The sequence below is a fragment of the Hakea prostrata genome, unplaced genomic scaffold (genome assembly GCF_041222555.1).
Source record: "Hakea prostrata isolate BN-2017 unplaced genomic scaffold, UWA_Hpros_2 contig_24, whole genome shotgun sequence".
Taxonomy (NCBI): Eukaryota; Viridiplantae; Streptophyta; class Magnoliopsida; order Proteales; family Proteaceae; genus Hakea; species Hakea prostrata.
In genome coordinates this window covers 109,758-135,608 of record NW_028291143.1, presented here as the reverse complement: position 1 = coordinate 135,608, position 25,851 = coordinate 109,758, and the positions used below count along the sequence as shown (strand labels likewise).

The 25,851-nt window shown below is 41.9% G+C and overlaps 1 pseudogene across 1 annotated transcript in view; it reads left to right on the top strand.

Moving 5' to 3' along the window:
• LOC148999211 (uncharacterized) overlaps positions 1-25,851 on the top strand; it is a 79,031-nt pseudogene that overhangs the window by 21,562 nt on the left and 31,618 nt on the right. The window lies entirely within an intron of this gene.

Below are 25,851 nucleotides of genomic sequence, written 5' to 3'. Positions count from 1 at the left end.
GGCGACTGCTGTTGATGAATCTTCAAGTCAGATTCCCATAGCTTCTACTGATGTCACCCCTACGTCTCTTCTGCCTGAAGTGATCGCTCGTTCTTTCCAGGAAGATCTTGATCACTCTGTTGTTGATGGCTCTGCTGATGCCCCTGATGCAGAGACCGTTCGTGCATCCTCCAAGGAGACTCTTTGGGCATCTGAGGCAACTATGTTGGCATCTGATGAAGCTGCGGTCCCAGCAGGTGCTACTTCTATTTCCTACTCTAGAGCTTGTTTGGCATCCTCTGCCTCTCGTTTGGAGCCGGAGGATTTTGCCACTAGGAAGCGTCGTCGGTTGGCAAGTGATGCAGCCCATCCTTCTCTTGATGTGGCTCATCCTTCTCATCCTTCACCTGACTTAGTGTCAAACAAGTTTGACAAAGCGTTGGAATGGTGCACTGCTGCTCAAATGACCTCTGAGAGCGCAGTTCTTTCCAAACTTCCAGACAAGGTCTTTATGAAGTCAATGGTGATGTAAGTCTTTCTTCATTATCTTTTGATTCTGAAGGTTACTCTTCTGCTCCTGTTTAACTCGAAAGTTGTTTGCAGGAGTCTTACTGGTAACTTCCACAACCAAGTGGAAGCCGCCTCTAGGCTCAGTAGGCTGACCAATGAAGTTCCAGGCATCGGGAAATCTTTGAAGCTAAAGACGCTGAGATTGCTCGCCTTAGGAAATTAGCTTGGGAGGTTGCATGAGAAAAGAATTGAGTGATCGATCGTCTCCGTCAGACTTGGATGATGCCAGGGAGAAGATCCGGCAAATGGAGCGAGGAGTTGGAAAGTCAGGAGCCAAAGGATCTAAAGCGTTACCTCAAAGGCAAGTTGTCATTCCTTTGCCCGAATCCGTTCCAACTGATGTTCGCAGAGCATGCATCTTCAAGTATTTACACAATAAGCCCTTTGTTGATATGCTGAATGCTTATAACTTGCAGGCGTACCAGGATGGTGAGAACGAAGTATGGGAATCGATACTAAGGAAATATCCTCATTTTGATACGACTCCCTATAGTGTTGTTTGCCATCCTGAAGTGTTTACCAACCTGGGTCTTCCTTCTCCTGACTGGACCAAAAATAAGACTGATCCTCCGCCTTCTGATCCGGATATTATGCATTACTTGGAAGATTCTCCTATTTATTCCCCCTGGAAGGATTAAATTATGAAGAGCTCGCCTTGAATGCAAGTTTGGTCGAGGACCACACTTCTTCTGGACAAGCTGGACAAAGAGTATAAAATTGCAGAAGATTTTAAACATACTGAAATGCTTTTTGTAAAACCCAGCCCTAACCTTGACCCGGAAACCTTGTTATTTGTAGGTCCAGTGACCCGAAGTAAAGTAAGAAGTCAGCTTTGGGCCATCCCAGTGGAGGACTTGGTGTCTGGCTTTGAATCCATGAGAGTTGATGATGAAGTTCTATTTATGGAAACTAAATCTTGATGAAGACCGGATTAGTTGATGGACTTGGAGTGCTCTCTATCTTGGTTTGAAGGCATTTCTACCTATTAGGTAAGTCACTTGACATGTGTGCAAAACCCCTTTAGGATTGGATTTGATTTGGGTCTTCAATTCCCTGTTTTGAAATTCTGTCAGCATTGGTCGACTGATTGGTCGATGGACCAGTCGACCAATCCACTCGACCAATGAGTGTTGTCTTTGGCAATTAGGTCTTGCTTGCTCTATTTAAGTCCAATCTTTAGTCTACTTTGTATTTGCTGCCTCCAAACTCTTTGGAACGAACCAAAGACCTCTGCAAGTCATCTCTCTTGCATCCTTGGTGATTTTCTTGACGGATCTTCGTCGAAACTCTTCCTTTTGCATCAAAAGGTATGTCTACACTCTCTTCTTCACCTCCATCTCTTATTTTCTTTCCTTTTTGAGTTGAGACAGTAGAGGAGATGCTGCATTCTCTGTTGCAAACATCTCTGGACTTTTCTCTCATGATCATCCTAAGGATTAATGGCTAGAACAATGATCTTAACCATGATCATTGCAAGCTTTTGAAGGAATCATGATCAAACCATGATCTAGTCTTTGTTTAACTTCTGATTTGAATTCTGATCTCCTTGGATCTTCTATATTGATCATGTTAGTAGTCAATTGCTGTGTTTTCTTTTCATGATCCATGATCTATCAATCTCTAGTTGTTCTCTTCTACCATACTATGTGTTCTTCATGAATCATGATAGTTACATATATGGTAGGTTTTGTTTCCTTATTTAGATTTATGCTTTTAAGCCTATTTCCTTAAAGATCTAAGTATGCTTTTCATGATACCTTTACCTGAAGCAATGATCCATCCTCCTATTGTTCTTGTCTTTGATTTCTACCTTGAATTCTTCAAGATCCATGGTTGATCTAATTATGGTAACTTTTTGTTTCCTAATTTGGATCTTGATGTCTTGTTTGGATTAGTGTTTTGAGGTCCCCTATATGTTAGAATACTACTGATGTAGTTTACCCCTTGATTAGTACCCTTTTGAACCACCAAATTCGGATTTCATATCTTAAAACTCTGTTTTTTTAGGCTACTGTCTGCATTGGTCGACTGGACCAGTCGACCAATCCACTCGACCAATGAGTACAGCAACTCCAGAATTGGTCTGTGTTGGATGCTTTGGTATCTTTCCTGTTAGGGATCTTTCCTAATATGTTGTATGCACTTGTTTAGGACCTTCTTCTCAAGTTTGCCAAGATCTTACTTGATTTCTTAGGATTCCTTTGCGAGTTATAAAAGGTAAGGATGGTTATTTCCTTAATTACATAGATAGCATGAATCTAGTTTCTATATTTGAATATCATTGAGTTGTTTCCTAAATTAGATTCTTACAATGATATACTACTGTTGCATAACTTTGATTACAGTAGCATTGCTTAATCATATTAAATTGACTCATGTATGATTTACTTACCAATTATATACAAAGTGATTGTAATTATTGATTTATTTCCATATATGAAGTTACCATATATGTGATGATATGAATTGATGCATGTGTATGCTTAAGTATGGTTTGGAAAGGAGAGGTGTCCTTTTGACACTTCTGTCCTTGGACTACTACGGGAATATTATGGGATGTTTCCGGAGATGCCCTCTGGACACCTTCCTAAACTGTTGGATGACATATCTAGGATTGTCTAGTAGTGTTTGGCTAGGATGTCATGTTATGTCAGACCCTAATCGGAGGGGTATTGAGACCGAATGACCCGTGGTAGCAATGGGGATTCATGGGCGCTCAAGACCGGTAACCAACCCGTGAGAGGACAAGAATCACATTGTGGGGGCCATTTATTGGTAGGGTTGCATATGGTTAGACTTTGGCTCACGGGCGCTTAAGACCGGTAACCAACCCGTGAGAGGACGTGAGAGCTTCCCGTTTACCATATGTGGATGATCAATAGGGTTGATGAGTCCGTAGTCAGGGACTATGAGGACTCTAGTGTGAAGGATACCGGAAAGGATCGTCAGGGACGAGGAATGGACGTATCTGGATCTGACTTGATGTAACTAAGTAGAAGACTTGCATTTGGCTAGGTTTTACCCTGACATGCGCCGGTACTTAGACCAATGGTGATGTGAGAGAGTGGTGACTTAACCCCCAGCCATGGAATGTCCCGAGGGATGCCGGACCCATTACCAACTGATGATGAGTGATTGAGACCTTCCTAAAGAAGTACGGTGCTATGACTTAAAGCATGTCTGCCATTAGAGACCAGCATACATAGAGTTAGATTCATTCATTCATTGCTTGTCTCATATCATATTGCATTTATGTTTGCTCTGAAATCTTGCCATTTATGTTATTATGGATTTAACTGCCTTACTGAGTTTCTTTGAAACTCATTCCTTTATTGTACAATGTTTGTTAGACTATTCTGCAGGTACTGAATATTATGACGGTCCCTATGAAGAAGCGCAAGGCGAAGAGGCATATCTCCAGGAAGGAGATTGCGGTTACCACAATTACACTGAAGATCCCGCGAGTGGTTATGCTCCGTACGATGCTTAGTCCGACCATTGAGTGGAAGCGTCCTTGTGCTGTTTATGAGATTTACACTTATAAGGATGTTGTCTATAAAGTGGAGAACAATTTAGTTACCCATTGTACTTGCTACTGGGATTAGATTTTGTCTAGTTTATTCTCTTTTAGAGCTACTTTTCCGCTGGTTGTAGAGTGGGATTTTGCCTCACTTTACTTATCTGTTTTGACACTCTGATTATATCTAGTACTCTGATTTATTTTTGATTCATTCTTTCCTTATTGGATCTATGGTTTATCTTCCGCACTTTTATTATGATTGTTCATGATTATGTTATTGTTTATGTGGGAGGTTGATTACTCGATACCTGATCTTCGGGCTGTGGATCACACTCTCGGGTATGCCAGATAGGGTACCGGCTGGGAGGATGTGACACTTTTTGTAATTCTCATTTTTCCTCTTCTTTTTCTTGAATCCATACCGATGCTTGACTCATGTGTTTGTTCTAGCAAAGTTGTGCTGATCTTGTATGACTTCTTAATTATCACCGATGATGACTTTCTTTTCTGACCGAAGATTGTATCCAACTCTTGAAATCTCATGTTTGATGTAAAGATTGGCCTCTTTCGGTCTTTTGAAGAAATAAGAAAATAACTTCATCCTGAACTTTGCTAGTCACTTGAATCACTGTTGCACTAGGTCTTAGTTGTTTAGAACAATGCCTTTACTTAAAGATTTTCAGAGAAATTCAATAAGTCTTGAAGGAACTCACTCGGGTTTTAAACCGATGCCTTTACTTAAGGATTTCCGGAGAAATACAATAAGTCTTGAAGGAACTCACTCGGGTTTTAAACCGATGCCTTTACTTAAGGATTTCCGAAGAAATACAATAAGTCTTGAAGGAACTCACTAGGGTTTTAAACCGATGCCTTTACTTAAGGATTTCCGGAGAAATACAATAAGTCTTGAAGGAACTCACTTGGGTTTTAAACCAATGCCTTTACTTAAGGATTTCCGGAGAAATACAATAAGTCTTGAAGGAACTCACTCGGGTTTTAAACTGATGCCTTATAGTGGGATCTTGTTCTTGAATGTGGTGTATGATGCCCCCCAGTCAAAAGATAATTTGTTGAAAGCCAATAATTGCATTGAATGAGTTGAAAATGGTTACATCACGAACAAAATTGAAATCATCATCAAGGATAAAAATTTTTGAGATGCCTGGCATTCCACGAACGATCCTACTCTTTCTGGGTGTTGATGTTCTTCAGCCTGTAAGCTCCTGAACCGACTGGTTTTACAACCATATAAGGTCCTTCCCAGAAAGGGTCCAATTTTCTTTGATGGCGTGGGTCTGAAGCTAAGGTGTTTCTCAACACCAAATCTCCTGTTAAGTACAAACGATTCTTTACTCGGGTATTGTAATGTGACGCTTTCCTTCTTTGATAATGTTGAGTTCGTGCTATTGCCTTTGCCCGAACTTCGTCCAACAAATCAAGACTATCAAGCAGTCCTTGCTCGTTCGCTTTTTCCTCGAACTCTCGATCCCGTAATGTCCCCGCCATTATCTCCACAGGTGCCAACGCTTCGGACCCATATGCTAACCTGAATGGAGTTTCTCTTGTGGGTGTTCGAACCATAGTTCTATAAGCCCACAGTACATTATGAAGTTCTTCGACCCATAAAGCCTTGTCAGCTTCAAGTCTTCTCTTTATCCCTTCCAGCAGCATTCGGTTAGTAACTTCTACCTGTCCATTGCTTTGGGGGTATGCCACTGAGGACATAAGATGCTCGATCATATAAGTTCCACAAAATTGCTCAAATTGTGGATAGTCGAACTGAGTACCATGGTCAGTAACGATAATCTTTGGAATCCCAAAGCGATATATGATTGACTCAAGCACGAATTTCTCCACCTTTTTCTCAGTGATTGTTGCCAGGGCACTAGCTTTAACCCATTTTGTGAAGTAATCAATTGCTACTATCAGATATTCCCGTCCGTTTGATGCCTTGGTGAACTTGCCCATAATATCAATTCCCCACATCTCAAAGGGGATGGGATCTAGAATTGAAGTCATGGTTTCCGCTGGGTGCTTTGATACCATAGCATGAATTTGACAATTGTTTCATCGACGAACATACTCCATAGCAGCCTCTTGGATGTTAGGCCAATATAAACCAAGTCTTAGAATTTTGTGTGCCAGGGCTCGTCCACCCATGTGAGCCCCACAAATTCCTTCATGAACTTCAGCCAAAGCTGATTTTGCTCCTTCGGGACCTATACATCTCATAAGGGGTCTAGAATAGGATCTTTTGTATAGTCTTCCATTCTGAATGACAAATCTTGCTGATCGTATCTTGATCAATCTTGCCTCTTTCAGATCCTCGGGTAGTCTGTCACCTCTCAGATATTCAACTATCGGATCCATCCAAAGAACGCTCTGCTTCAATATAGGAAATTTCTTTCTCATGATAACTTGGAAATGTTATCTCTTCAATGTAGACCAAAGGGTCTAGATTTTTTTCTTTGGCATTGGCTAATCGGGATAGCTCATCTGCCACTGTATTTTCAGTCCTCGGAATCTGATATATCTTCAAATTCCAAAATTGCTTTTGAAACGCCTGCACAATCTCTTGATATTTCTGCAAGCGAGGTTCTTTAATACCATACTCCCCCTGGACTTGGTTGACTATAAGTTGAGAGTCACTGTAAATAGTAACATCTGCAACGGACAATGCTTTTGACAACCGAAGTCCAGCTATCAGGGCTTCATATTCTGCTTCGTTATTACTAGCTTCGAATGCAAATCTTAAAGCATATCGTATAATGGGATCTTCAATAGTGGTCTCCACTGGTGCAGTAGTTTCTACTACAAAATCGGCTAATGCCTGAGCTTTGATTGTCGTTCTGGGCTTAAAGCTCACTTGGAACTCACTGAGTTCGACCGACCATGTAAAACCCAGCCCTAACCTTGTCCCGGAAACCTTGTTATTTGTAGGTCCAGTGACCCGAAGTAAAGTAAGAAGTCAGCTTTGGGCCATCCCAGTGGAGGACTTGGTGTCTGGCTTTGAATCCATGAGAGTTGATGATGAAGTTCTATTTATGGAAACTGAATCTTGATGAAGATCGGATTAGTTGATGGACTTGGAGTGCTCTCTATCATGGTTTGAAGGCATTTCTACCTATTAGGTAAGTCACTTGTTATGTGTGCAAAACCCCTTTAAGATTGGATTTGATCTGGGTCTTCAATTCCCTGTTTCGGAATTGCTGTCTGCATTGGTCGACTGATTGGTCGACTGGACCAGTCGACCAATCCACTCGACCAATGAGTGCTGTCTTTGGCAATTAGGTTTTGCTTGCTCTATTTAAGTCCAATCTCGAGTCTACTTCGTATTTGCTGCCTCCAAACTCTTTGGAACGAACCAAAGACCTCTGCAAGTCATCTCCCTTGCATCCTTGGTGATTTTCTTGACAGATCTTCGTCAAAACTCTTCCTTTTGCATCAAAGGTATGTCTACACTCTCTTCTTCTGCTCCATCTCTGATTTTCTTTCCTTTTTGAGTTGAGACAGTAGAGGAGATGCTGCATTCTCTATTGCAAACATCTCTGGACTTGTCTCTCATGATCATCCTAAGGATTAATGGCTAAAACAATGATCTTAACCATGATCATTGCAAGCTTTTGAAGGAATCATGATCAAATCATGATCTAGTCTGTGTTTAACTTCTGATTTGAATTCTGATCTCCTTGGATCTTCTATATTGATCATGTTAGTAGTCAATTGCTGTGTTTTCTTTTCATGATCCATGATCTATCAATCTTTAGTTGTTCCTCTTCTACCATACCATGTTTCTTCATGAATCATGATAGTTACATATATGGTAGGTTTTGTTTCCTTATTTAGATTTATGCTTTTAAGCCTATTTCCTTGAAGATCTAAGTATGCTTTTCATGATACCTTTACTTGAAGCAATGATCCATTCTCCTATTGTTCTTGTCTTTGATTTCTATCTTGAATTCTTCAAGATCCATGGTTGATCTAATTATGGTAACTTTTTGTTTCCTAATTTGGATCTTGATGGCTTGATTGGATTAGTGTTTTGAGGTCCCCTTTATGTTAGGATACTACTGATGTAGTTTACCCCTTGATTAGTACCCTTTTGAACCACCAAATTCGGATTTTATATCTTAAAACTCTGTTTTTTTAGGCTACTGTCTGCATTGGTCGACTGGACCAGTCGACCAATCCACTCGACCAATGAGTACACCAACTCCAGAATTGGTCTGTGTTGGATGTTTTGGTGTCTTTTCTGTTAGGGATCTTTCCTAATATGTTGTATACACTTGTTTAGGACCTTCTTCTCAAGTTTACCAAGATCTTACTTGATTTCTTAGGATTCCTTTGAGAGTTATAAAAGGTAAGGATGGTTACTTCTTTAACAACATAAATTGCATATCTTAGTTTCTAGATTTGAATCTTGTTAAGTTATTTCTTTAATTAGATTCTTATAATGTTATACTATTGTGGTACTGTCTTGATATCAGTAGCATTACTTATGCATATTGAATTGACTCATGTATGATTTACTTACCAATTATATACAAAGTGATTGTAATTATTGATTTCTTTCCATATATGAAGTTACCATATATGTGATGATATGAATTGATGCATGTGTATGCTTAAGTATGGTTTGGAAAGGAGAGGTGTCCTTTTGACACTTCTGTCCTTGGACTACTACGGGAATATTATGGGATGTTTCCGGAGATGCCCTATGGACACCTTCCTAAACTGTTGGATGACATATCTAGGATTGTCTATTAGTGTTTGGCTAGGATGTCCTGTTATGTCATACCCTAATCGGAGGGGTATTGAGACCGAACGACCCGTGGTAGCAATGGGGATTCATGGGCGCTCAAGACCGGTAACCAACCCGTGAGAGGACAGGAATCACATTGTGGGGGCCATTTATTGGTAGGGTTGCATATGGATAGACTTGGGCTCACGGGCGCTCAAGACCGGTAACCAACCCGTGAGAGGACGTGAGAGCTTCCCGTTTACCATATGTGGATAACCAATAGGGTTGATGAGTCCGTAGTCGGGGACTATGAGGACTCTAGTGTGAAGGATACCGGAAAGGATCGTCGGGGACGAGGAATGGACGTATCTCGGATCCGACTTGATGTAACTAAGTAGAAGACTTGCATTTGGCTAGGCTTTACCCTGACATGCGCCGGTACTTAGACCAATGGTGATGTGAGAGAGTGGTGACTTAACCCCCAGCCATGGAATGTCCCGAGGGATGCCGGACCCAATACCAACTGATGATGAGTGATTGAGACCTTCCTAAAGAAGTACGGTGCTATAACTCAAAGCATGTCTGCCAATAGAGACCAGCATATGTAGAGTTAGATTCATTCATTCATTGCTTGTCTCATACCATATTGCATTCATGTTTGTTCTGAAATCCTGCCATTTATGTTATTATGGATTTAACTGCCTTACTGAGTTTCTTTGAAACTCATTCCTTTATTGTACAATGTTTGTTAGACTATTCTGCAGGTACTGAATATTATGACGATCCCTATGAAGAAGCGCAAGGCGAAGAGGCATATCTCCAGGAAGGTGATTGCGATTACAACAATTACACTGAAGATCCCGCGAGTGGTTATGCTCCGTACGATGCTTAGTCCGACCATTGAGTGGAAGCGCCCTTGTGCCGTTTATGAGATTTATACTTATAGGGATGTTGTCTATAAAGTGGAGAACAATTTAGTTACCCATTGTAGTAGCTACTGGGATTAGATTTTGTCTTGCTTATTCTCTTTTAGAACTACTTTTCCGCTGGATGTAGAGTGGGATTTCGCCTCACTTTACTTATCTGATGTAGACACTCTGATTTTTATCTAGTACTCTGATTTATATATGATTCATTCTTTCCTTATTTGGATCTATGGTTTATCTTCCGCACTTTTATTATTATTGTTCATGATTATGTTATTGTTTATGTGGGAGATTGATTACTCGATACCTGATCTTCGGGCTGTGGATCACACTCTCGGGTATGCCAGATAGGGTACCGGCTGGGAGGATGTGACAGATTGGTATCAGAGCCCAAGGTTCGAGGAAATCCTAACCACAAAAGACAATAACTGAACATTCCTGAGTCATTGATCTGAAATGACTCTTCTACTCTTAGAAGTGAATAATAGAACACTTGGATTAGAAACTTAACCTATGAAGCATAACAGAACATTTTCGAATAACATACCATAATTATACTTAAACAAATGTCACTAATGCAAAGAAAAGAAAGGTGCATAATATACAATAATTAAGTGAAACAAAATGAACTTCATTAATTTCAAAAGTTTTTACAACGATTACATCTGAAATGCATAAATGAAAATCCTAGGGTACAATCTATCTAGGTGATCTTCTCCGATCTCGGTATGCTCCGAACTCCTCCGCTAGCCGAGTCACCCGATGCTCTATCCTATCCCGTCGTGACTCCATCCTCTCGTACATCTGCTCTCGTCCGACCTCCATCCTCTCTAGCATGGAAGTCATCGATCTCATCTGTGCCCCAAGATCTGAAGTCTCCGGAACCGCATGTGAAGGGCCACCCGCCTCGAAGTGTGATGAAGGAAACTCGTGATGCACTGGCTCAGCCTCGTGCATATATGTATCATCTCCGGCCTGATCATCACTATCAGGACCGATATCCTCTCCTCCATCCTCTGACTCCTCATCATCCTCACCCTCCGGCACCAGGAGATCTCTTAGACTGCTGCAGTCTCATCCGACGAATGGTCCGAGTCCTGATTGAGTATCCCTGTGAACCAGTGTCCACTGGTGTATCCTCGAAACTCACCCCGAAATGCTTGAAGATCAAGGTCAGTAGCCTCCCATAGCAAAGGTTCTGCATGCTAGGCCGCAGAACCAAGTCCAACATGACCTGCTGAATGATGTAGGAGAGATCGATCTCGAAGCCCATGTAGATGCGGTAGATGACTAAGGCCTCCATCATTGTGACCCGATGGTGATGTCCGGCCTTCGGCATAATGTATCGGTAGCATTTTCGGCCGACTATGCGACCGATAATCCGTGCAGGATCCGTCATCCGTCCGCTGGTCCACGGAGTGAAGCATCGACGACTATCCCATAGCGTGGAGCATATCTTGCGAAGCTCGTACGTCATCAGATGGCTGTCCAGATCTGCTCCTGTAGGTATCCACACACACTGCTGTGGATAGTAAGGAACCTGCAAGATCTCAGCCAGTGCTCGAGTGGAGAAGCGAATCTGAGTCCGGAATACCCTGCTCCTTAGGACAAGTCTAAGTGGATGTCCTTGACCTCGAGCCTCCTCTGTGTAGGTAAGGTTGCTGAAGAACAACCTCACTAGCTCCGGGTATACCGGCAGATCCTCGGTGAAGAGATGAGTCCACTGCAACGTGTCGAATCTCTGCCGAATCCTAAAGACTCTGAGCTGGCGTAGGTGAAGTAGACGTCCCATCTCGATATTGCAATAACTAAAGTAGGCCTCGTACAGGAACTTGGCCTGAGGTGTGTCGAACATGTCTGGTCTCCTAACCTCCTGTCTAGGCTCTGAAGGAACCTGACCTCTACCCCTAAGTGCCCCTACAATGCGACCACGACCTCTACCTCGTCCTCGCCCTCCCTCTGCATAGTGTATCTGTGAAAGAGACAAGAGACAATTCCAGTTAGTGCTACCTTAAGATTTGAGCCAAAAGGGTATTTTCGTAATTTTTCGGAAAATTTTAAATTTGGGGGAAATTTGATTTGAACATACTAGCATGTGCACAATACTTGGAATTTCATGTCTATGAAGTTTGTTTGAAGAAAATCGATCGAAAACTTGGATTAAAGCGAAAAATTCAGCAAGAAGGAAATTTGGGGATTTTGCAATTTAGGTCAAAATTGGATTTTTGAAAAGTTGAAATTGGTTTAATCAAATTTTATGGATCTATCTACAATATCATCTTGAGCATGTAGCATTTGATCTCGTGCGAAAATTTCAAGCGGTTTGAGAGAAAACGAAATTTTTCTAAAGATAACGATTTCGGTATGAAAACGTTGCGAGATGAACACCAATATGTTAGAACTTGTTGTCTATGCATGGCATTGTGTTTAAAACCTAGGGAATATGTTTCTAAGCATTCCTAAGCATGATTTCTAGCATTGGATACAAGCAAAGCATGGTTTTGATTGAAATGCAAGCATGAGAAGATGAAAATGGAAGAAAGAAGGAGAGATTTACCTTGTTTGTGATGATTGTGTGTTGTTGTGTTGTTGTTGAAGCACCAAAACACCTCAAGAACACTTGGGAGAACCTTTGGAGACTTTCCCTAGAGCTCTCTCACCTTTGGAAGAAGATAGAATGAAGTTGGAATGTGGAAATGAGGCTTATAATGCGAATTTTCGCATTCTGTCTTGATTGGTCGACTCATTGGTCGACTGGGTCAGTCGACCAATCACTCAACCAATGGTCACAGAGACCTCATTTGTTGTTGAATTTTTGGAAAATGTGATTTTTGCCTTATGGATTATTGTTTGATGACTATATGGATATATTTGAGCATGATTTAAGTTTTCAAATCTTTTGGACTTGTGGTTTTTGTTGAAACTTCGAAATTCGGTATTTTGATGTTCTCAGTTTTGCAGAATGGTTACTCTGAGAAGTGGGCGTGGTGAATCCAGTGGTCAAGGAGGTGGTGAAATACCTCAGGGAAGTGGTGAAATACCTCATGGAGGTGGTGAGATACCTAATGTTGATCAGGGTACCCATGAGATACCCGGTGCCCCGAATGTTGGAAGTTTTCGAGATATTGCCAATATTATGGGCAATATGATGCAGCAGAAAGCAGCTCAGTTCAACTAGATGTTGGTGGGTTTCATGACTCTGCATAATGAGACTCGAGCTGGTGCTAATGTGAATCCTCATGCCGCAGTCCTGAATGCGGGAGGTTTAGCTGGAACTCCTCATACTCGCCTAATGGAGAGTTTTCTGAAGATGCAAATACCCACTTTCACTGGAGTTACCAAGTGTCACATCCTCCCAGCCGGTACCCTATCTGGCATACCCGAGAGTGTGATCCACAGCCCGAAGATCAGGTATCGAGTAATCAACCTCCCACATAAACAATAACATAATCATGAACAATCATAATAAAAGTGCGGAAGATAAACCATAGATCCAATAAGGAAAGAATGAATCAAAAATAAATCAGAGTACTAGATATAATCAGAGTGTCAAAACAGATAAGTAAAGTGAGGCAAAATCCCACTCTACAACCAGCGGAAAAGTAGCTCTAAAAGAGAATAAACTAGACAAAATCTAATCCCAGTAGCAAGTACAATGGGTAACTAAATTGTTCTCCACTTTATAGACAACATCCTTATAAGTGTAAATCTCATAAACAGCACAAGGACGCTTCCACTCAATGGTCGGACTAAGCATCGTACGGAGCATAAACACTCGCGGGATCTTCAGTGTAATTGTTGTAACCGCAATCACCTTCCTGGAGATATGCCTCTTCGCCTTGCGCTTCTTCATAAGGACCGTCATAATACTCAGTACCTGCAGAATAGTCTAACAAACATTGTACAATAAAGGAATGAGTTTCAAAGAAACTCAGTAAGGCAGTTAAATCCATAATAACATAAATGGCAGGATTTCAGAGCAAACATAAATGCAATATGATATGAGACAAACAATGAATGAATGATTCTAACTCTATGTATGCTGGTCTCTAATGGCAGACATGCTTTAAGTCATAGCACCGTACTTCTTTAGGAAAGTCTCAATCACTCATCATCAGTTGGTAATGGGTCCGGCATCCCTCGGGACATTCCATGGCTGGGGGTTAAGTCACCACTCTCTCACATCACCATTGGTCTAAGTACCGGCGCATGTCAGGGTAAAACCTAGCCAAATGCAAGTCTTCTACTCAGTTACATCAAGTCAGATCCAGATACGTCCATTCCTCGTCCCTGACGATCCTTTCCGGTATCCTTCACACTAGAGTCCTCATAGTCCCTAACTACGGACTCATCAACCCTATTGATCATCCACATATGGTAAACGGGAAGCTCTCACGTCCTCTCACGGGTTGGTTACCGGTCTTAAGCGCCCGTGAGCCCAAGTCTAACCATATGCAACCCTACCAATAAATGGCCCCCACAATGTGATTCCTGTCCTCTCACGGGTTGGTTACCGGTCTTGAGCGCCCATGAATCCCCATTGGTACCACGGGTCGTTCGGTCTCAATACCCCTCCGATTAGGGTCTGACATAACAGGACATCCTAGCCAAACACTACTAGACAATCCTAGATATGTCATCCAACAGTTTAGGAAGGTGTCCAGAGGGCATCTCCGGAAACATCCCATAATATTCCCGTAGTAGTCCAAGGACAGAAGTGTCAAAAGGACACCTCTCCTTTCCAAACCATACTTAAGCATACACTTGCATCAATTCATATCATCACATATATGGTAACTTCATATATGGAAAGAAATCAATAATAAAAATCACTTTGTATATAATTGGTAAGTAAATCATACATGAGTCAATTCAATATGATTAAGAAATGCTACTGTAATCAAAGTAATGCAACAGTAGTATATCATTGTAAGAATCTAATTTAGGAAACAACTCAATGATATTCAAATATAGAAACTAGATTCATGCTATCTATGTAATTAAGGAAATAACCATCCTTACCTTTTATAACTTGCAAAGGAATCCTAAGAAATCAAGTAAGATCTTGGCAAACTTGAGAAGAAGGTCCTAAACAAGTGCATACAACATATTAGGAAAGAACCCTAATAGGAAAGATACCAAAACACCCAACAAAGACCAATTCTGGAGTTGCTGTACTCATTGGTCGAGTGGATTGGTCGACTGGTCCAGTCGACCAATCAGTCGACCAATGCAGACAAGAGCCTAAAAAAACAGAGTTTTAAGATATGAAATCCGAATTTGGTGGTTCAAAAGGGTACTAATCAAGGGGTAAACTACATCAGTAGTATTCTAACATATAGGGGACCTCAAAACACTAATCCAAACAAGACATCAAGATCCAAATTAGGAAAAAAAAAGTTACCATAATTAGATCAACCATGGATCTTGAAGAATTCAAGGTAGAAATCAAAGACAAGAACAATAGGAGAATGAATCATTGATTCGGGTAAAGGTATCATGAAAAGCATACTTAGATCTTCAAGGAAATAGGCTTAAAAGCATAAATCTAAATAAGGAAACAAAACCTACCATATATGTAACTATCATGATTCATGAAGAACACATAGTATGGTAGAAGAGAACAACTAGAGATTGATAGATCATGGATCATGAAAAGAAAACATAGCAATTGATTACTAACATGATCAATATAGAAGATCCAAGGAGATCAGAATTCAAACCAGAAGTTAAACAAAGATTAGATCATGGTTTGATCATGATTCCTTCAAAAGCTTGCAATGATCATGGTTAAGATCATTGTTCTAGCCATTATTCCTTAGGATGATCATGAGAGAGCAAGTCCAGAGATGTTTGCAACAGAGAATGCAGCATCTCCTCTACTGTCTCAACTCAAAAAGGAAAGAAAATAAGATATGGAGGAGAAGAAGAGAGTGTAGACATACCTTTTGATGAAAAGGAAGAGTTTCGACGAAGATCCGTCAAGAAAATCACCAAGGATGCAAAGGAGATGACTTGCAGAGGTCTTTGGTTCGTTCCAAGGAGTTTGGAGGCAGCAAATACAAAGTAGACTTGAGATTGGACTTAAATAGAGCAAGCAAGACCTAATTGCCAAAGACAGCACTCATTGGTCGAGTGGATTGGTCGACTGGTCCAGTTGACCAATCAGTCGACCAATGCTAACAGCAATTCCAAAACAGGGAATTGAAGACCCAGATCAAATCCAATCCTAAAGGGGTTTTGCACACATGTCAAGTGACTTACCTAATAGGTAGAAATGCCTTCAAACCAAGATAGAGAGCATTCCAAGTCCATCAACTAATCCGATCTTCATCAAGATTCAGTTTCCATAAATAGAACTTCATCATCAACTCTCATGGATTCAAAGCCGGACACCAAGTCCTCCACTGGGATGGCCCAAAGCTGACTTCTTACTTTACTTCGGGTCACTGGACCTACAAATAACAAGGTTTCCGGGACAAGGTTTGGGCTGGGTTTTACATTCTCCCCCCCTTAAAGAAATTTCGTCCTCGAAATTGAAAGCGTACCTGTTCTTCCAAAGAGGTAAGGAAACTTCTCCTTCATGTCTTCTTCCTTCTCCCAAGAAGCTTCTTCAGGGGTATGGTTCTTCCACCGAATCTTCACCAAAGGGATGGTGCGATTCCGCAGCTGCTTGTCTTTCCTATCCAAGATTTTGGCCGGTTCTTCATCGTAGGTCAAATCAGCACTAAGTCCTTCAGGTGCTTGCTGCAAAATGTGTTCCGGATTCTCTATGTATTTTCGGAGCATCGAAATATGAAACACATTGTGAACACCAGCAAGAGGCGGAGGTAATGCTAATCGATACGCAACAGGTCCAACCTTTTCCAAAATCTCGAAAGGTCCAATGTAACGAGGGCAAAGCTTTCCCTTAACATTGAATCTCATCACACCCTTCATTGGTGAAACCTTCAGAAAGACTTTCTCTCCAACTTGAAATTCCAAATCGGTCCTTCTCTTATCAGCATAAGATTTCTGTCTTGACTGGGCAGACTTAATCCTTTCTCTTATCATATCTACCATAGCACTCGTAGCTTCAATCATTTCAGGACCTAAGACTTTTCTTTCACCTGTCTCAGTCCAGTACAAAGGTGCCCTACAAGTACTACCATACAAAGCCTTGAATGGAGCCATGCCTATTGTTGCTTGATAACTGTTGTTATAGGAAAACTCAACCAAAGCTAGGTGTTCATCCCAATTACCACCCATATCCACCACACAAGATCTCGAGCATGTCTTCCAATGTCTGAATTGTCCGCTCGGATTGTCCATCGACTGTGGATGATGAGCTATACTCAAGTTCAATTGGGTTCCCAAGGCCTTCTGCAAACTATTCCAAAACCTTGAGGTGAACCTAGGATCACGATCCGAAAAATTACTCAATGGCACACCATGCAGACGAACCACATTATCCACGTAAAGCCTTGCTAGCTTATCCAGAGTATGAGTGATCTTCATAGGAATGAAGTGGGCTGATTTGGTCAACCTATCAACAATCACCCACACAGTATCATTGCCTTTACTTGTCCGAGGCAAGCTAGTCACAAAGTCCATAGAGATATCCTCCCACTTCCAACTAGGAATAGGAAGAGGTTGAAGTAATCCAGATGGGGGTTGTCGAACGGCTTTCACACGTTGGCAAGTCTCACACTTGGCAACAAAATCATCAACATCAGCCTTCAGACCAATCCACCAAAAATGTTCCTTCAAGTCCTTGTACATCTTGGTGCTTCCCGGGTGTATAGTAAAGACTGACTGGTGTGCTTCCTTCAATATTTCTTTCTTAATTTCATCGTTTGCAGGCACGCACAGTCTTCCTCTAAACAACAAAGCACCATCCATGGATATACCAAAGTCGGGGTCCGACTCAGGATTCGAAGAAATCTTCTCAAGTTTGATCAAAAGCTCTTGATCAGAACTCTGCAGAGCAACAATCTTATCTCTAAGACCAGATCTTGCCGTCATGGCAGAAAGAATAAAATCAGAATTCTCAGGGACAATTTCAAAATCAAAACTCTCAATAGAAGACCACAATGGTAAACTCAAAGCATTCAAATCCAAAGTCTTCTTCTGGTTCTTCCTAGTAAGAGCATCAGCAACAACGTTTGCTTTCCCAGGGTGATACTGAATATCACAATCATAATCGGAGACTAGTTCCAACCATCTCCTTTGTCTCATGTTCAACTCTTTTTGGGTGAAAAAGTATTTCAAACTCTTATGATCTGTGAAAATGGCAATCTTCTCACCATAGAGGTAATGTCTCCAAATCTTCAAAGCAAAGACAACAGCGGCAAGTTCTAGATCGTGAGTGGGGTAATTCCGCTCATAATCTTTCAACTGCCGAGAAGCATAGGCTACGACCTTGCCATGTTGCATCAGTACGCAACCCAATCCAATCTTTGATGCATCGGTATAAACTGTCATACCACCGGAACTATCAGGTATAGTCAAAACCGGGGCACTTGTCAATCTATCTTTCAACTCTTGGAAATTCTTCTCACAGGCGTCAGACCAAACAAACTTTTCTTCTTTCCTGGTCAACTTAGTCATAGGAGCAGCCAACCGAGAAAAGTTCTCAATAAACCTTCTGTAGTAACCCGCCAATCCAAGGAAACTTCTTATTTTCGTTACCGACTTCGGTCTTTCCCAATCAGCCACAGCTTGAACCTTTTCAGGATTGACACGAATACCTTCGGCTGAAACCACATGACCAAGGAATACCACTCTCTTAAGCCAGAAATCACACTTGCTAAACTTAGCGAACAACTTCTTTTCTTGCAACCTTTGCAAAGTGAAACTTAGATGACTCACATGCTCTTCTTCGCTCTTCGAATAGATCAAGATGTCATCAATGAAAACAATCACAAACTTATCAAGCACATCGTGAAATACTTGGTTCATGAGGTCCATGAACACCGCAGGAGCATTGGTCAATCCGAAGGGCATGACTCTAAACTCGTAGTGACCATACCGCGTTCGGAAAGCTGTCTTGAAGATATCACTAGACTTCACTTTCAATTGGTGATATCCGGACCTTAAGTCAATCTTTGAGAACACAACTGCCCCCTTCAACTGATCGAAGAGATCATCAATTCTGGGCAGCGGGTATCTATTCTTGATAGTTAGCTTATTCAACTCACGGTAGTCGATGCACAAGCGCATACTACCGTCTTTCTTCTTGACAAACAAGACCGGAGCTCCCCAAGGTGACACACTAGGCTGTACGAAACCTCTATCAATGAGCTCATTCAACTGATTTTGCAACTCTTTCAACTCAGTAGGAGCCATCCTATACGGAGCTTTAGATACCGGAGCGGCACCAGGGACGAGATCAATAGAAAACTCGACATGCCTGTCTGGAGGCACTCCCGATAGATCATCAGGGAAGACATCAACAAAGTCGCAGACAACCCTGACTTCATCGACTCTTTTCTCCACTTTACCCTTGCCTTCAGATGAAGCATCATCCACTAGGGCATAGACTTGCATCAGTGCGAACATCACCTTCTTACAAACCCTTCTCTTTTCCCCCTGAAATTCTAAGACCGGACTTCCACAAATATGGAACTGAATCTTCTTTGAGGAACAAAGGAACACAACTTTGTGGGCTGTTAACCAATCAATTCCCAAAATAATATCGAAGTCCTTCATATCAAGAATTACAAAATTGGCTTCCAAGTTCTTCTCACCAATCAACACAGGACATTTGGATAACCCCTTATCTAGTTTCACAACAGGACCAGTAGGTGTACTAATCAATAAACAACTAGACAACTTCTCAGGGATTAGGTTAGTCTTCTTGATGAATGCAGATGACATGAACGAATGAGATGCACCCGTATCAAATAAGACAAATGCAGAAATAGAAGCAACTAACAATGTACCTGTAATCACTTCATGGCTTGGATCCCGCTCAAAGACTGGAAATACTGAAAACTCTACCAGGAGGGAGGAGGCAGGAGCACTCTTCACCACTGGAGCAGGCTGCTGGGCAGGCCGCTTCGGACAGCACGAGCGAAATGACCAGCTTGCTTGCGGTAGAAGCAAACAGGATTGCTTGGATCCAACAGGGTGGCTGCAACAGAGGGCTTCCGAACAAAAGGCCTTGCACTTGCACTTGCACTTGCTGGTGGTCGGTTTCCGCCATACTGTCTAAACTGGCCGGGCTGCTGAAAACCCGAGTTCTTACCTACATTCTTAGGCTGAAAGGTAGGAGTGGGGTAGGGTGTAGGTCTCACAAAATGCCGGTCATTACGATCCACCAAACCAGAATTCCTTGACTACCAGGGCTTTTGCACACGAGCACTTTCCTTCTCTGTTTCTTCCAACTTCTTCGAGTTCTCGCACCACTTGAGCATAGCTCACTATAGGCTGGACTGTGAGGTAAGCTTTAATGGCAGGGCGCAGTCCTTTGAAGAACTTCTTTGCTTTGGCGAGGTCATCCTTCAGAGAATCTGGAGCAAAGAAATGAAGCTCCTCGAACTTCTGTTGGTACTCCAACACAGACAGATATCCTTGTGTAAGAATCATGAACTCAGCTTCCTTCGCATCTTTCACCGCCTCGGGAAATTAATTCATACAAAAAGCCTCTTTGAACAACTCCCAAGTTACAACTCCTGCATGCAAACCTTCCAAAACAGGCCGAGTGGAGATCCACCATGCATCAGCTTCTTGTTGCAACTTCGTTCAAAAACAGAATCTTCCGAGCTTCCGAGCATTGCAGATGTCGGAAAGCCTTCTCCAACTCACGAAGCCACTTGTTAGGAAACAAGGGGACCTTGGTAACTCCGGTGAAAGTGGGTACTTGCATCTTCGTAAAACTCTCCATCAAGGAGTATGAGGAGTTCCAGCTAAACCTCCCGCATTCGGGATCGCGGCATGAGGATTCACATTAGCACTAGCTCGGGTCTCGTTATGCAGAGTCATGAAACCCACCAACATCTGGTTGAACTGAGCTGCTTGCTGCTGCATCATATTGCCCATAATATTGGCAATATCTCGGAAACTTCCAACATTCGGGGCACCAGGTATCTCATGGGTACCCTGATCAACATTAGGTATCTCACCACCTCCATGAGGTACTTCACCACCTCCTTGAGGTATTTCACCACCTCCTTGACCACTGGATTCACCACGCCCACTTCTCAGAGTAACCATTCTGCAAAACTGAGAACATCAAAATACCGAATTTCGAAGTTTCAACAAAAACCACAAGTCCAAATGATTTGAAAACTTAAATCATGCTTAAATATATCCACATAGTCATCAAACAATAATCCATAAGGCAAAAATCACATTTTCCAAAAATTCAACAGCAAATGAGGTCTCTGTGACCATTGGTCGAGTGATTGGTCGACTGACCCAGTCGACCAATGAGTCGACCAATGCAGACAGAATGCGAAAATTTGCATTATAAGCCTCATTTCCACATTCCAACTTCATTCTAACTTCTTCCAAAGGTGAGAGAGCTCTAGGGAAAGTCTCCAAAAGTTCTCACAAGTATTCTTGAGGTGTTTTGGTGCTTCAACAACAACACACAACCATCACAAACAAGGTAAATCTCTCATTCTTTCTTCCATTTTCATCTTCTCATGCTTGCATTTCAATCAAAACCATGCTTTGCTTGTATCCAATGCTAGAAATCATGCTTAGAAACATATTCCCTAGGTTTTAAACACAATGCCATGCATAGACAACAAGTTTTATCATATTGGTGTTCATCTCACAGCGTTTTCATACCGAAATCGTTATCTTTTAAAAATATTTCGTTTTCTCTCAAACCGCTTGAAATTTTCTCATGAGATCAAATGCTACATGCTCAAGATGATACTGTAGATAGGTCCATACAATTTGATTTAACCAATTTCAACTTTCCAAAAATCCCATTTTGACCTAAATTGCAAAATCCCCAAATTTCCTTCTTGCTGAATTTTTCGCTTTAATCCAACTTTTCGATCGATTTTCATCAAACAAACTTCATAGACATGAAATTCCAAGTATTACGCACATGCTAGTATGTTCAAATAAAATTTCCCCCAGATTTGATATTTTCCGAAAAATTACGAAAATACCCTTTTGGCTCAAATCTTAAAGTAGCACTAACTAGAATTGTCTCTTGTCTCTTTCACAGATACACACTATGCAGAGGGGAGGGCGAGGAAGAGGTAGAGGTGGTCGCATTGTAGGTGCTCTTAGGGGCAGAGGTCAGGTTCCTTCGAGCCTAGACGGGAGGTTAGGAGACCGGACATGTTTGACACACCTCGGGCCGAGTTCTCGTACGAGGCCCTACTTTAGTTACTGCAATATCGAGATGGGACGTCTACTTCACTTACGCCAGCTCGAGAGCCTTTAGGATTCGGCGAGAGATTCGACACGTTGCGGTGGACTCATCTCTTCACCGAGGATCTGCCGGTATACCGGAACTAGTGAGGTTGTTCTTCAGCAACCTTACCTACATAGAGGAGGCTCGAGGCCAAGGACATCCACTTAGACTTGTCCTAAGGAGCAGGGTATTCCGGACTCAGATTCGCTTCTCCACTCGAGCACTGGATGAGATCTTGCAGGTTCCTTACTATCCACAGCAGTGTGTGTGGATACCTGCCGGAGTAGATCTGGACAGCCATCTGATGCCGTACGAGCTTCGCGAGATATGCTCTACGCTATGGGATAGTCGTCGATGCTTCACTCCGTGGACCAGCGGACGGATGACGGATTCTGCACGGATTATCGGTCGCATAGTCGGCCGAAACATTATGCCGAAAGCCGGACATCACCATCGGGTCACAGTCATGGAGGCCTTAGTCATCTACCGCATCTACATGGGCTTCGAGATCGATCTCTCCTACATCATTCAGCGGGTCATGCTTGGACTTAGTTATGCGGCCTAGCATGCGGAACCTTTGCTATGGAAGGCTACCGACCTTGATCTTCAAGCATTTCGGGGTGAGCTTCGAGGATACACCGGTGGACACCGGTTCCACGGGGATACTCTATTGGGACTCGGACCATTCGTCGGATGAGACTGCAGCGATCGAGAGATCTCCTGGTCCGGAGGGTGAGGATGATGAGGAATCGGAGGATGAGGATCGGGGGTCGGAGGATGGAGGAGAGGATATCGGTCCCGATAGTGATGATCGGGCCGGAGATGATGCGGAGATATGCACGAGGCTGAGCCGGTGCATCACGAGTTTCCTTCATCACACTTCGAGGCGGGTGGCCCTTCACATGCAGCTCCGGAGACTTCAGATCTTGGGGCACGGATGAGATCGATGACTTCCATGCTAGAGAGGATGGAGGTCGGACAGAGCAGATGTATGAGAGGATGGAGTCACGACGGGATAGGATAGAGCATCGGGTGACTCGGCTAGCGGAGGAGTTCGGAGCATACGAGAGATCGGAGAAGATCACCTAGATAGACTGTACCCTAGGATTTCCATTTATGCATTTCAGATGTAATCGTTGTAAAAACTTTTGAAATTAATGAAGTTCATTTTGTTTCACTTAATTATTGTATATTATGCACCTTTCTTTTCCTTGCATTAGTGACATTTGTTTAAGTATAATTATGGTATGTTATTCGGAAATGTTCTGTTATGCATCATGGTTAAGTTTCTTATCCAAGTGTTCTATTATTCACTTCTAAGAGTAGAAGAGTCATTTCAGATCAATGACTCAGGAATGTTCAGTTATTGTCTTTTGTGGTCAGGATTTCCTCGAACCTTGGGCTCTGAAACCAATCTGTCACATCCTCCCAGCCGGTACCCTATCTGGCATACCCGAGAGTGTGATCCACAGCCCGAAGATCAGGTATCGAGTAATCAACCTCCCACATAAACAATAACATAATCATGAACAATCATAATAAAAGTGCGGAAGATAAACCATAGATCCAATAAGGAAAGAATGAATCAAAAATAAATCAGAGTACTAGATATAATCAGAGTGTCAAAACAGATAAGTAAAGTGAGGCAAAATCCCACTCTACAACCAGCGGAAAAGTAGCTCTAAAAGAGAATAAACTAGACAAAATCTAATCCCAGTAGCAAGTACAATGGGTAACTAAATTGTTCTCCACTTTATAGACAACATCCTTATAAGTGTAAATCTCATAAACAGCACAAGGACACTTCCACTCAATGGTCGGACTAAGCATCGTACGGAGCATAACCACTCGCGGGATCTTCAGTGTAATTGTTGTAACCGCAATCACCTTCCTGGAGATATGCCTCTTCGCCTTGCGCTTCTTCATAGGGACCGTCATAATACTTAGTACCTGCAGAATAGTCTAACAAACATTGTACAATAAAGGAATGAGTTTCAAAGAAACTCAGTAAGGCAGTTAAATCCATAATAACATAAATGGCAGGATTTCAGAGCAAACATAAATGCAATATGATATGAGACAAGCAATGAATGAATGATTCTAACTCTATGTATGCTGGTCTCTAATGGCAGACATGCTTTAAGTCATAGCACCGTACTTCTTTAGGAAAGTCTCAATCACTCATCATCAGTTGGTAATGGGTCCGGCATCCCTCGGGACATTCCATGGCTGGGGGTTAAGTCACCACTCTCTCACATCACCATTGGTCTAAGTACCGGCGCATGTCAGGGTAAAACCTAGCCAAATGCAAGTCTTCTACTCAGTTACATCAAGTCAGATCCAGATACGTCCATTCCTCGTCCCTGACGATCCTTTCCGGTATCCTTCACACTAGAGTCCTCATAGTCCCTGACTACGGACTCATCAACCCTATTGATCATCCACATATGGTAAACGGGAAGCTCTCACGTCCTCTCACGGGTTGGTTACCGGTCTTAAGCGCCCATGAGCCCAAGTCTAACCATATGCAACCCTACCAATAAATGGCCCCCACAATGTGATTCCTGTCCTCTCACGGGTTGGTTACCGGTCTTGAGTGCCCATGAATCCCCATTGCTACCACGGGTCGTTCGGTCTCAATACCCCTCCGATTAGGGTCTGACATAACAGGACATCCTAGCAAAACACTACTAGACAATCCTAGATATGTCATCCAACAGTTTAGGAAGGTGTCCAGAGGGCATCTCCGGAAACATCCCATAATATTCCCGTAGTAGTCCAAGGACAGAAGTGTCAAAAGGACACTTCTCCTTTCCAAACCATACTTAAGCATACACATGCATCAATTCATTTCATCACATATATGGTAACTTCATATATGGAAAGAAATCAATAATTACAATCACTTTGTATATAATTGGTAAGTAAATCATACATGAGTCAATTCAATATGATTAAACAATGCTACTGTAATCAAAGTTATGCAACAGTAGTATATCATTGTAAGAATCTAATTTAGGAAACAACTCAATGATATTCAAATATAGAAACTAGATTCATGCTTTCTATGTAATTAAGGAAATAACCATTCTTACCTTTTATAACTCGCAAAGGAATCCTAAGAAATCAAGTAAGATCTTGGCAAACTTGAGATGAAGGTCCTAAACAACTGCATACAACATATTAGGAAAGATCCCTAACAGGAAAGATACCAAAACATCCAACACAGACCAATTCTGGAGTTGCTGTACTCATTGGTCGAGTGGATTGGTCGACTGGTCCAATCGACCAATCAGTCGACCAATGCAGACAGTAGCCTAAAAAAACAGAGTTTTAAGATATGAAATTCGAATTTGGTGGCTCAAAAGGGTACTAATCTAGGGGTAAACTACATCAGTAGTATTCTAACATATAGGGGACCTCAAAACACTAATCCAAACAAGACATCAAGATCCAAATTAGGAAACAAAAATTACCATAATTAGATCAACCATGGATCTTGAAGAATTCAAGGTAGAAATCAAAGACAAGAACAATAGGAGAATGAATCATTGATTCGGGTAAAGGTATCATGAAAAGCATACTTAGATATTCAAGGAAATAGGCTTAAAAGCATAAATCTAAATAAGGAAACAAAACCTACCATATATGTAACTATCATGATTGATGAAGAACACATAGTATGGTAGAAGAGAACAACTAGAGATTGATAGATCATGGATCATGAAAAGAAAACACAGCAATTGACTACTAA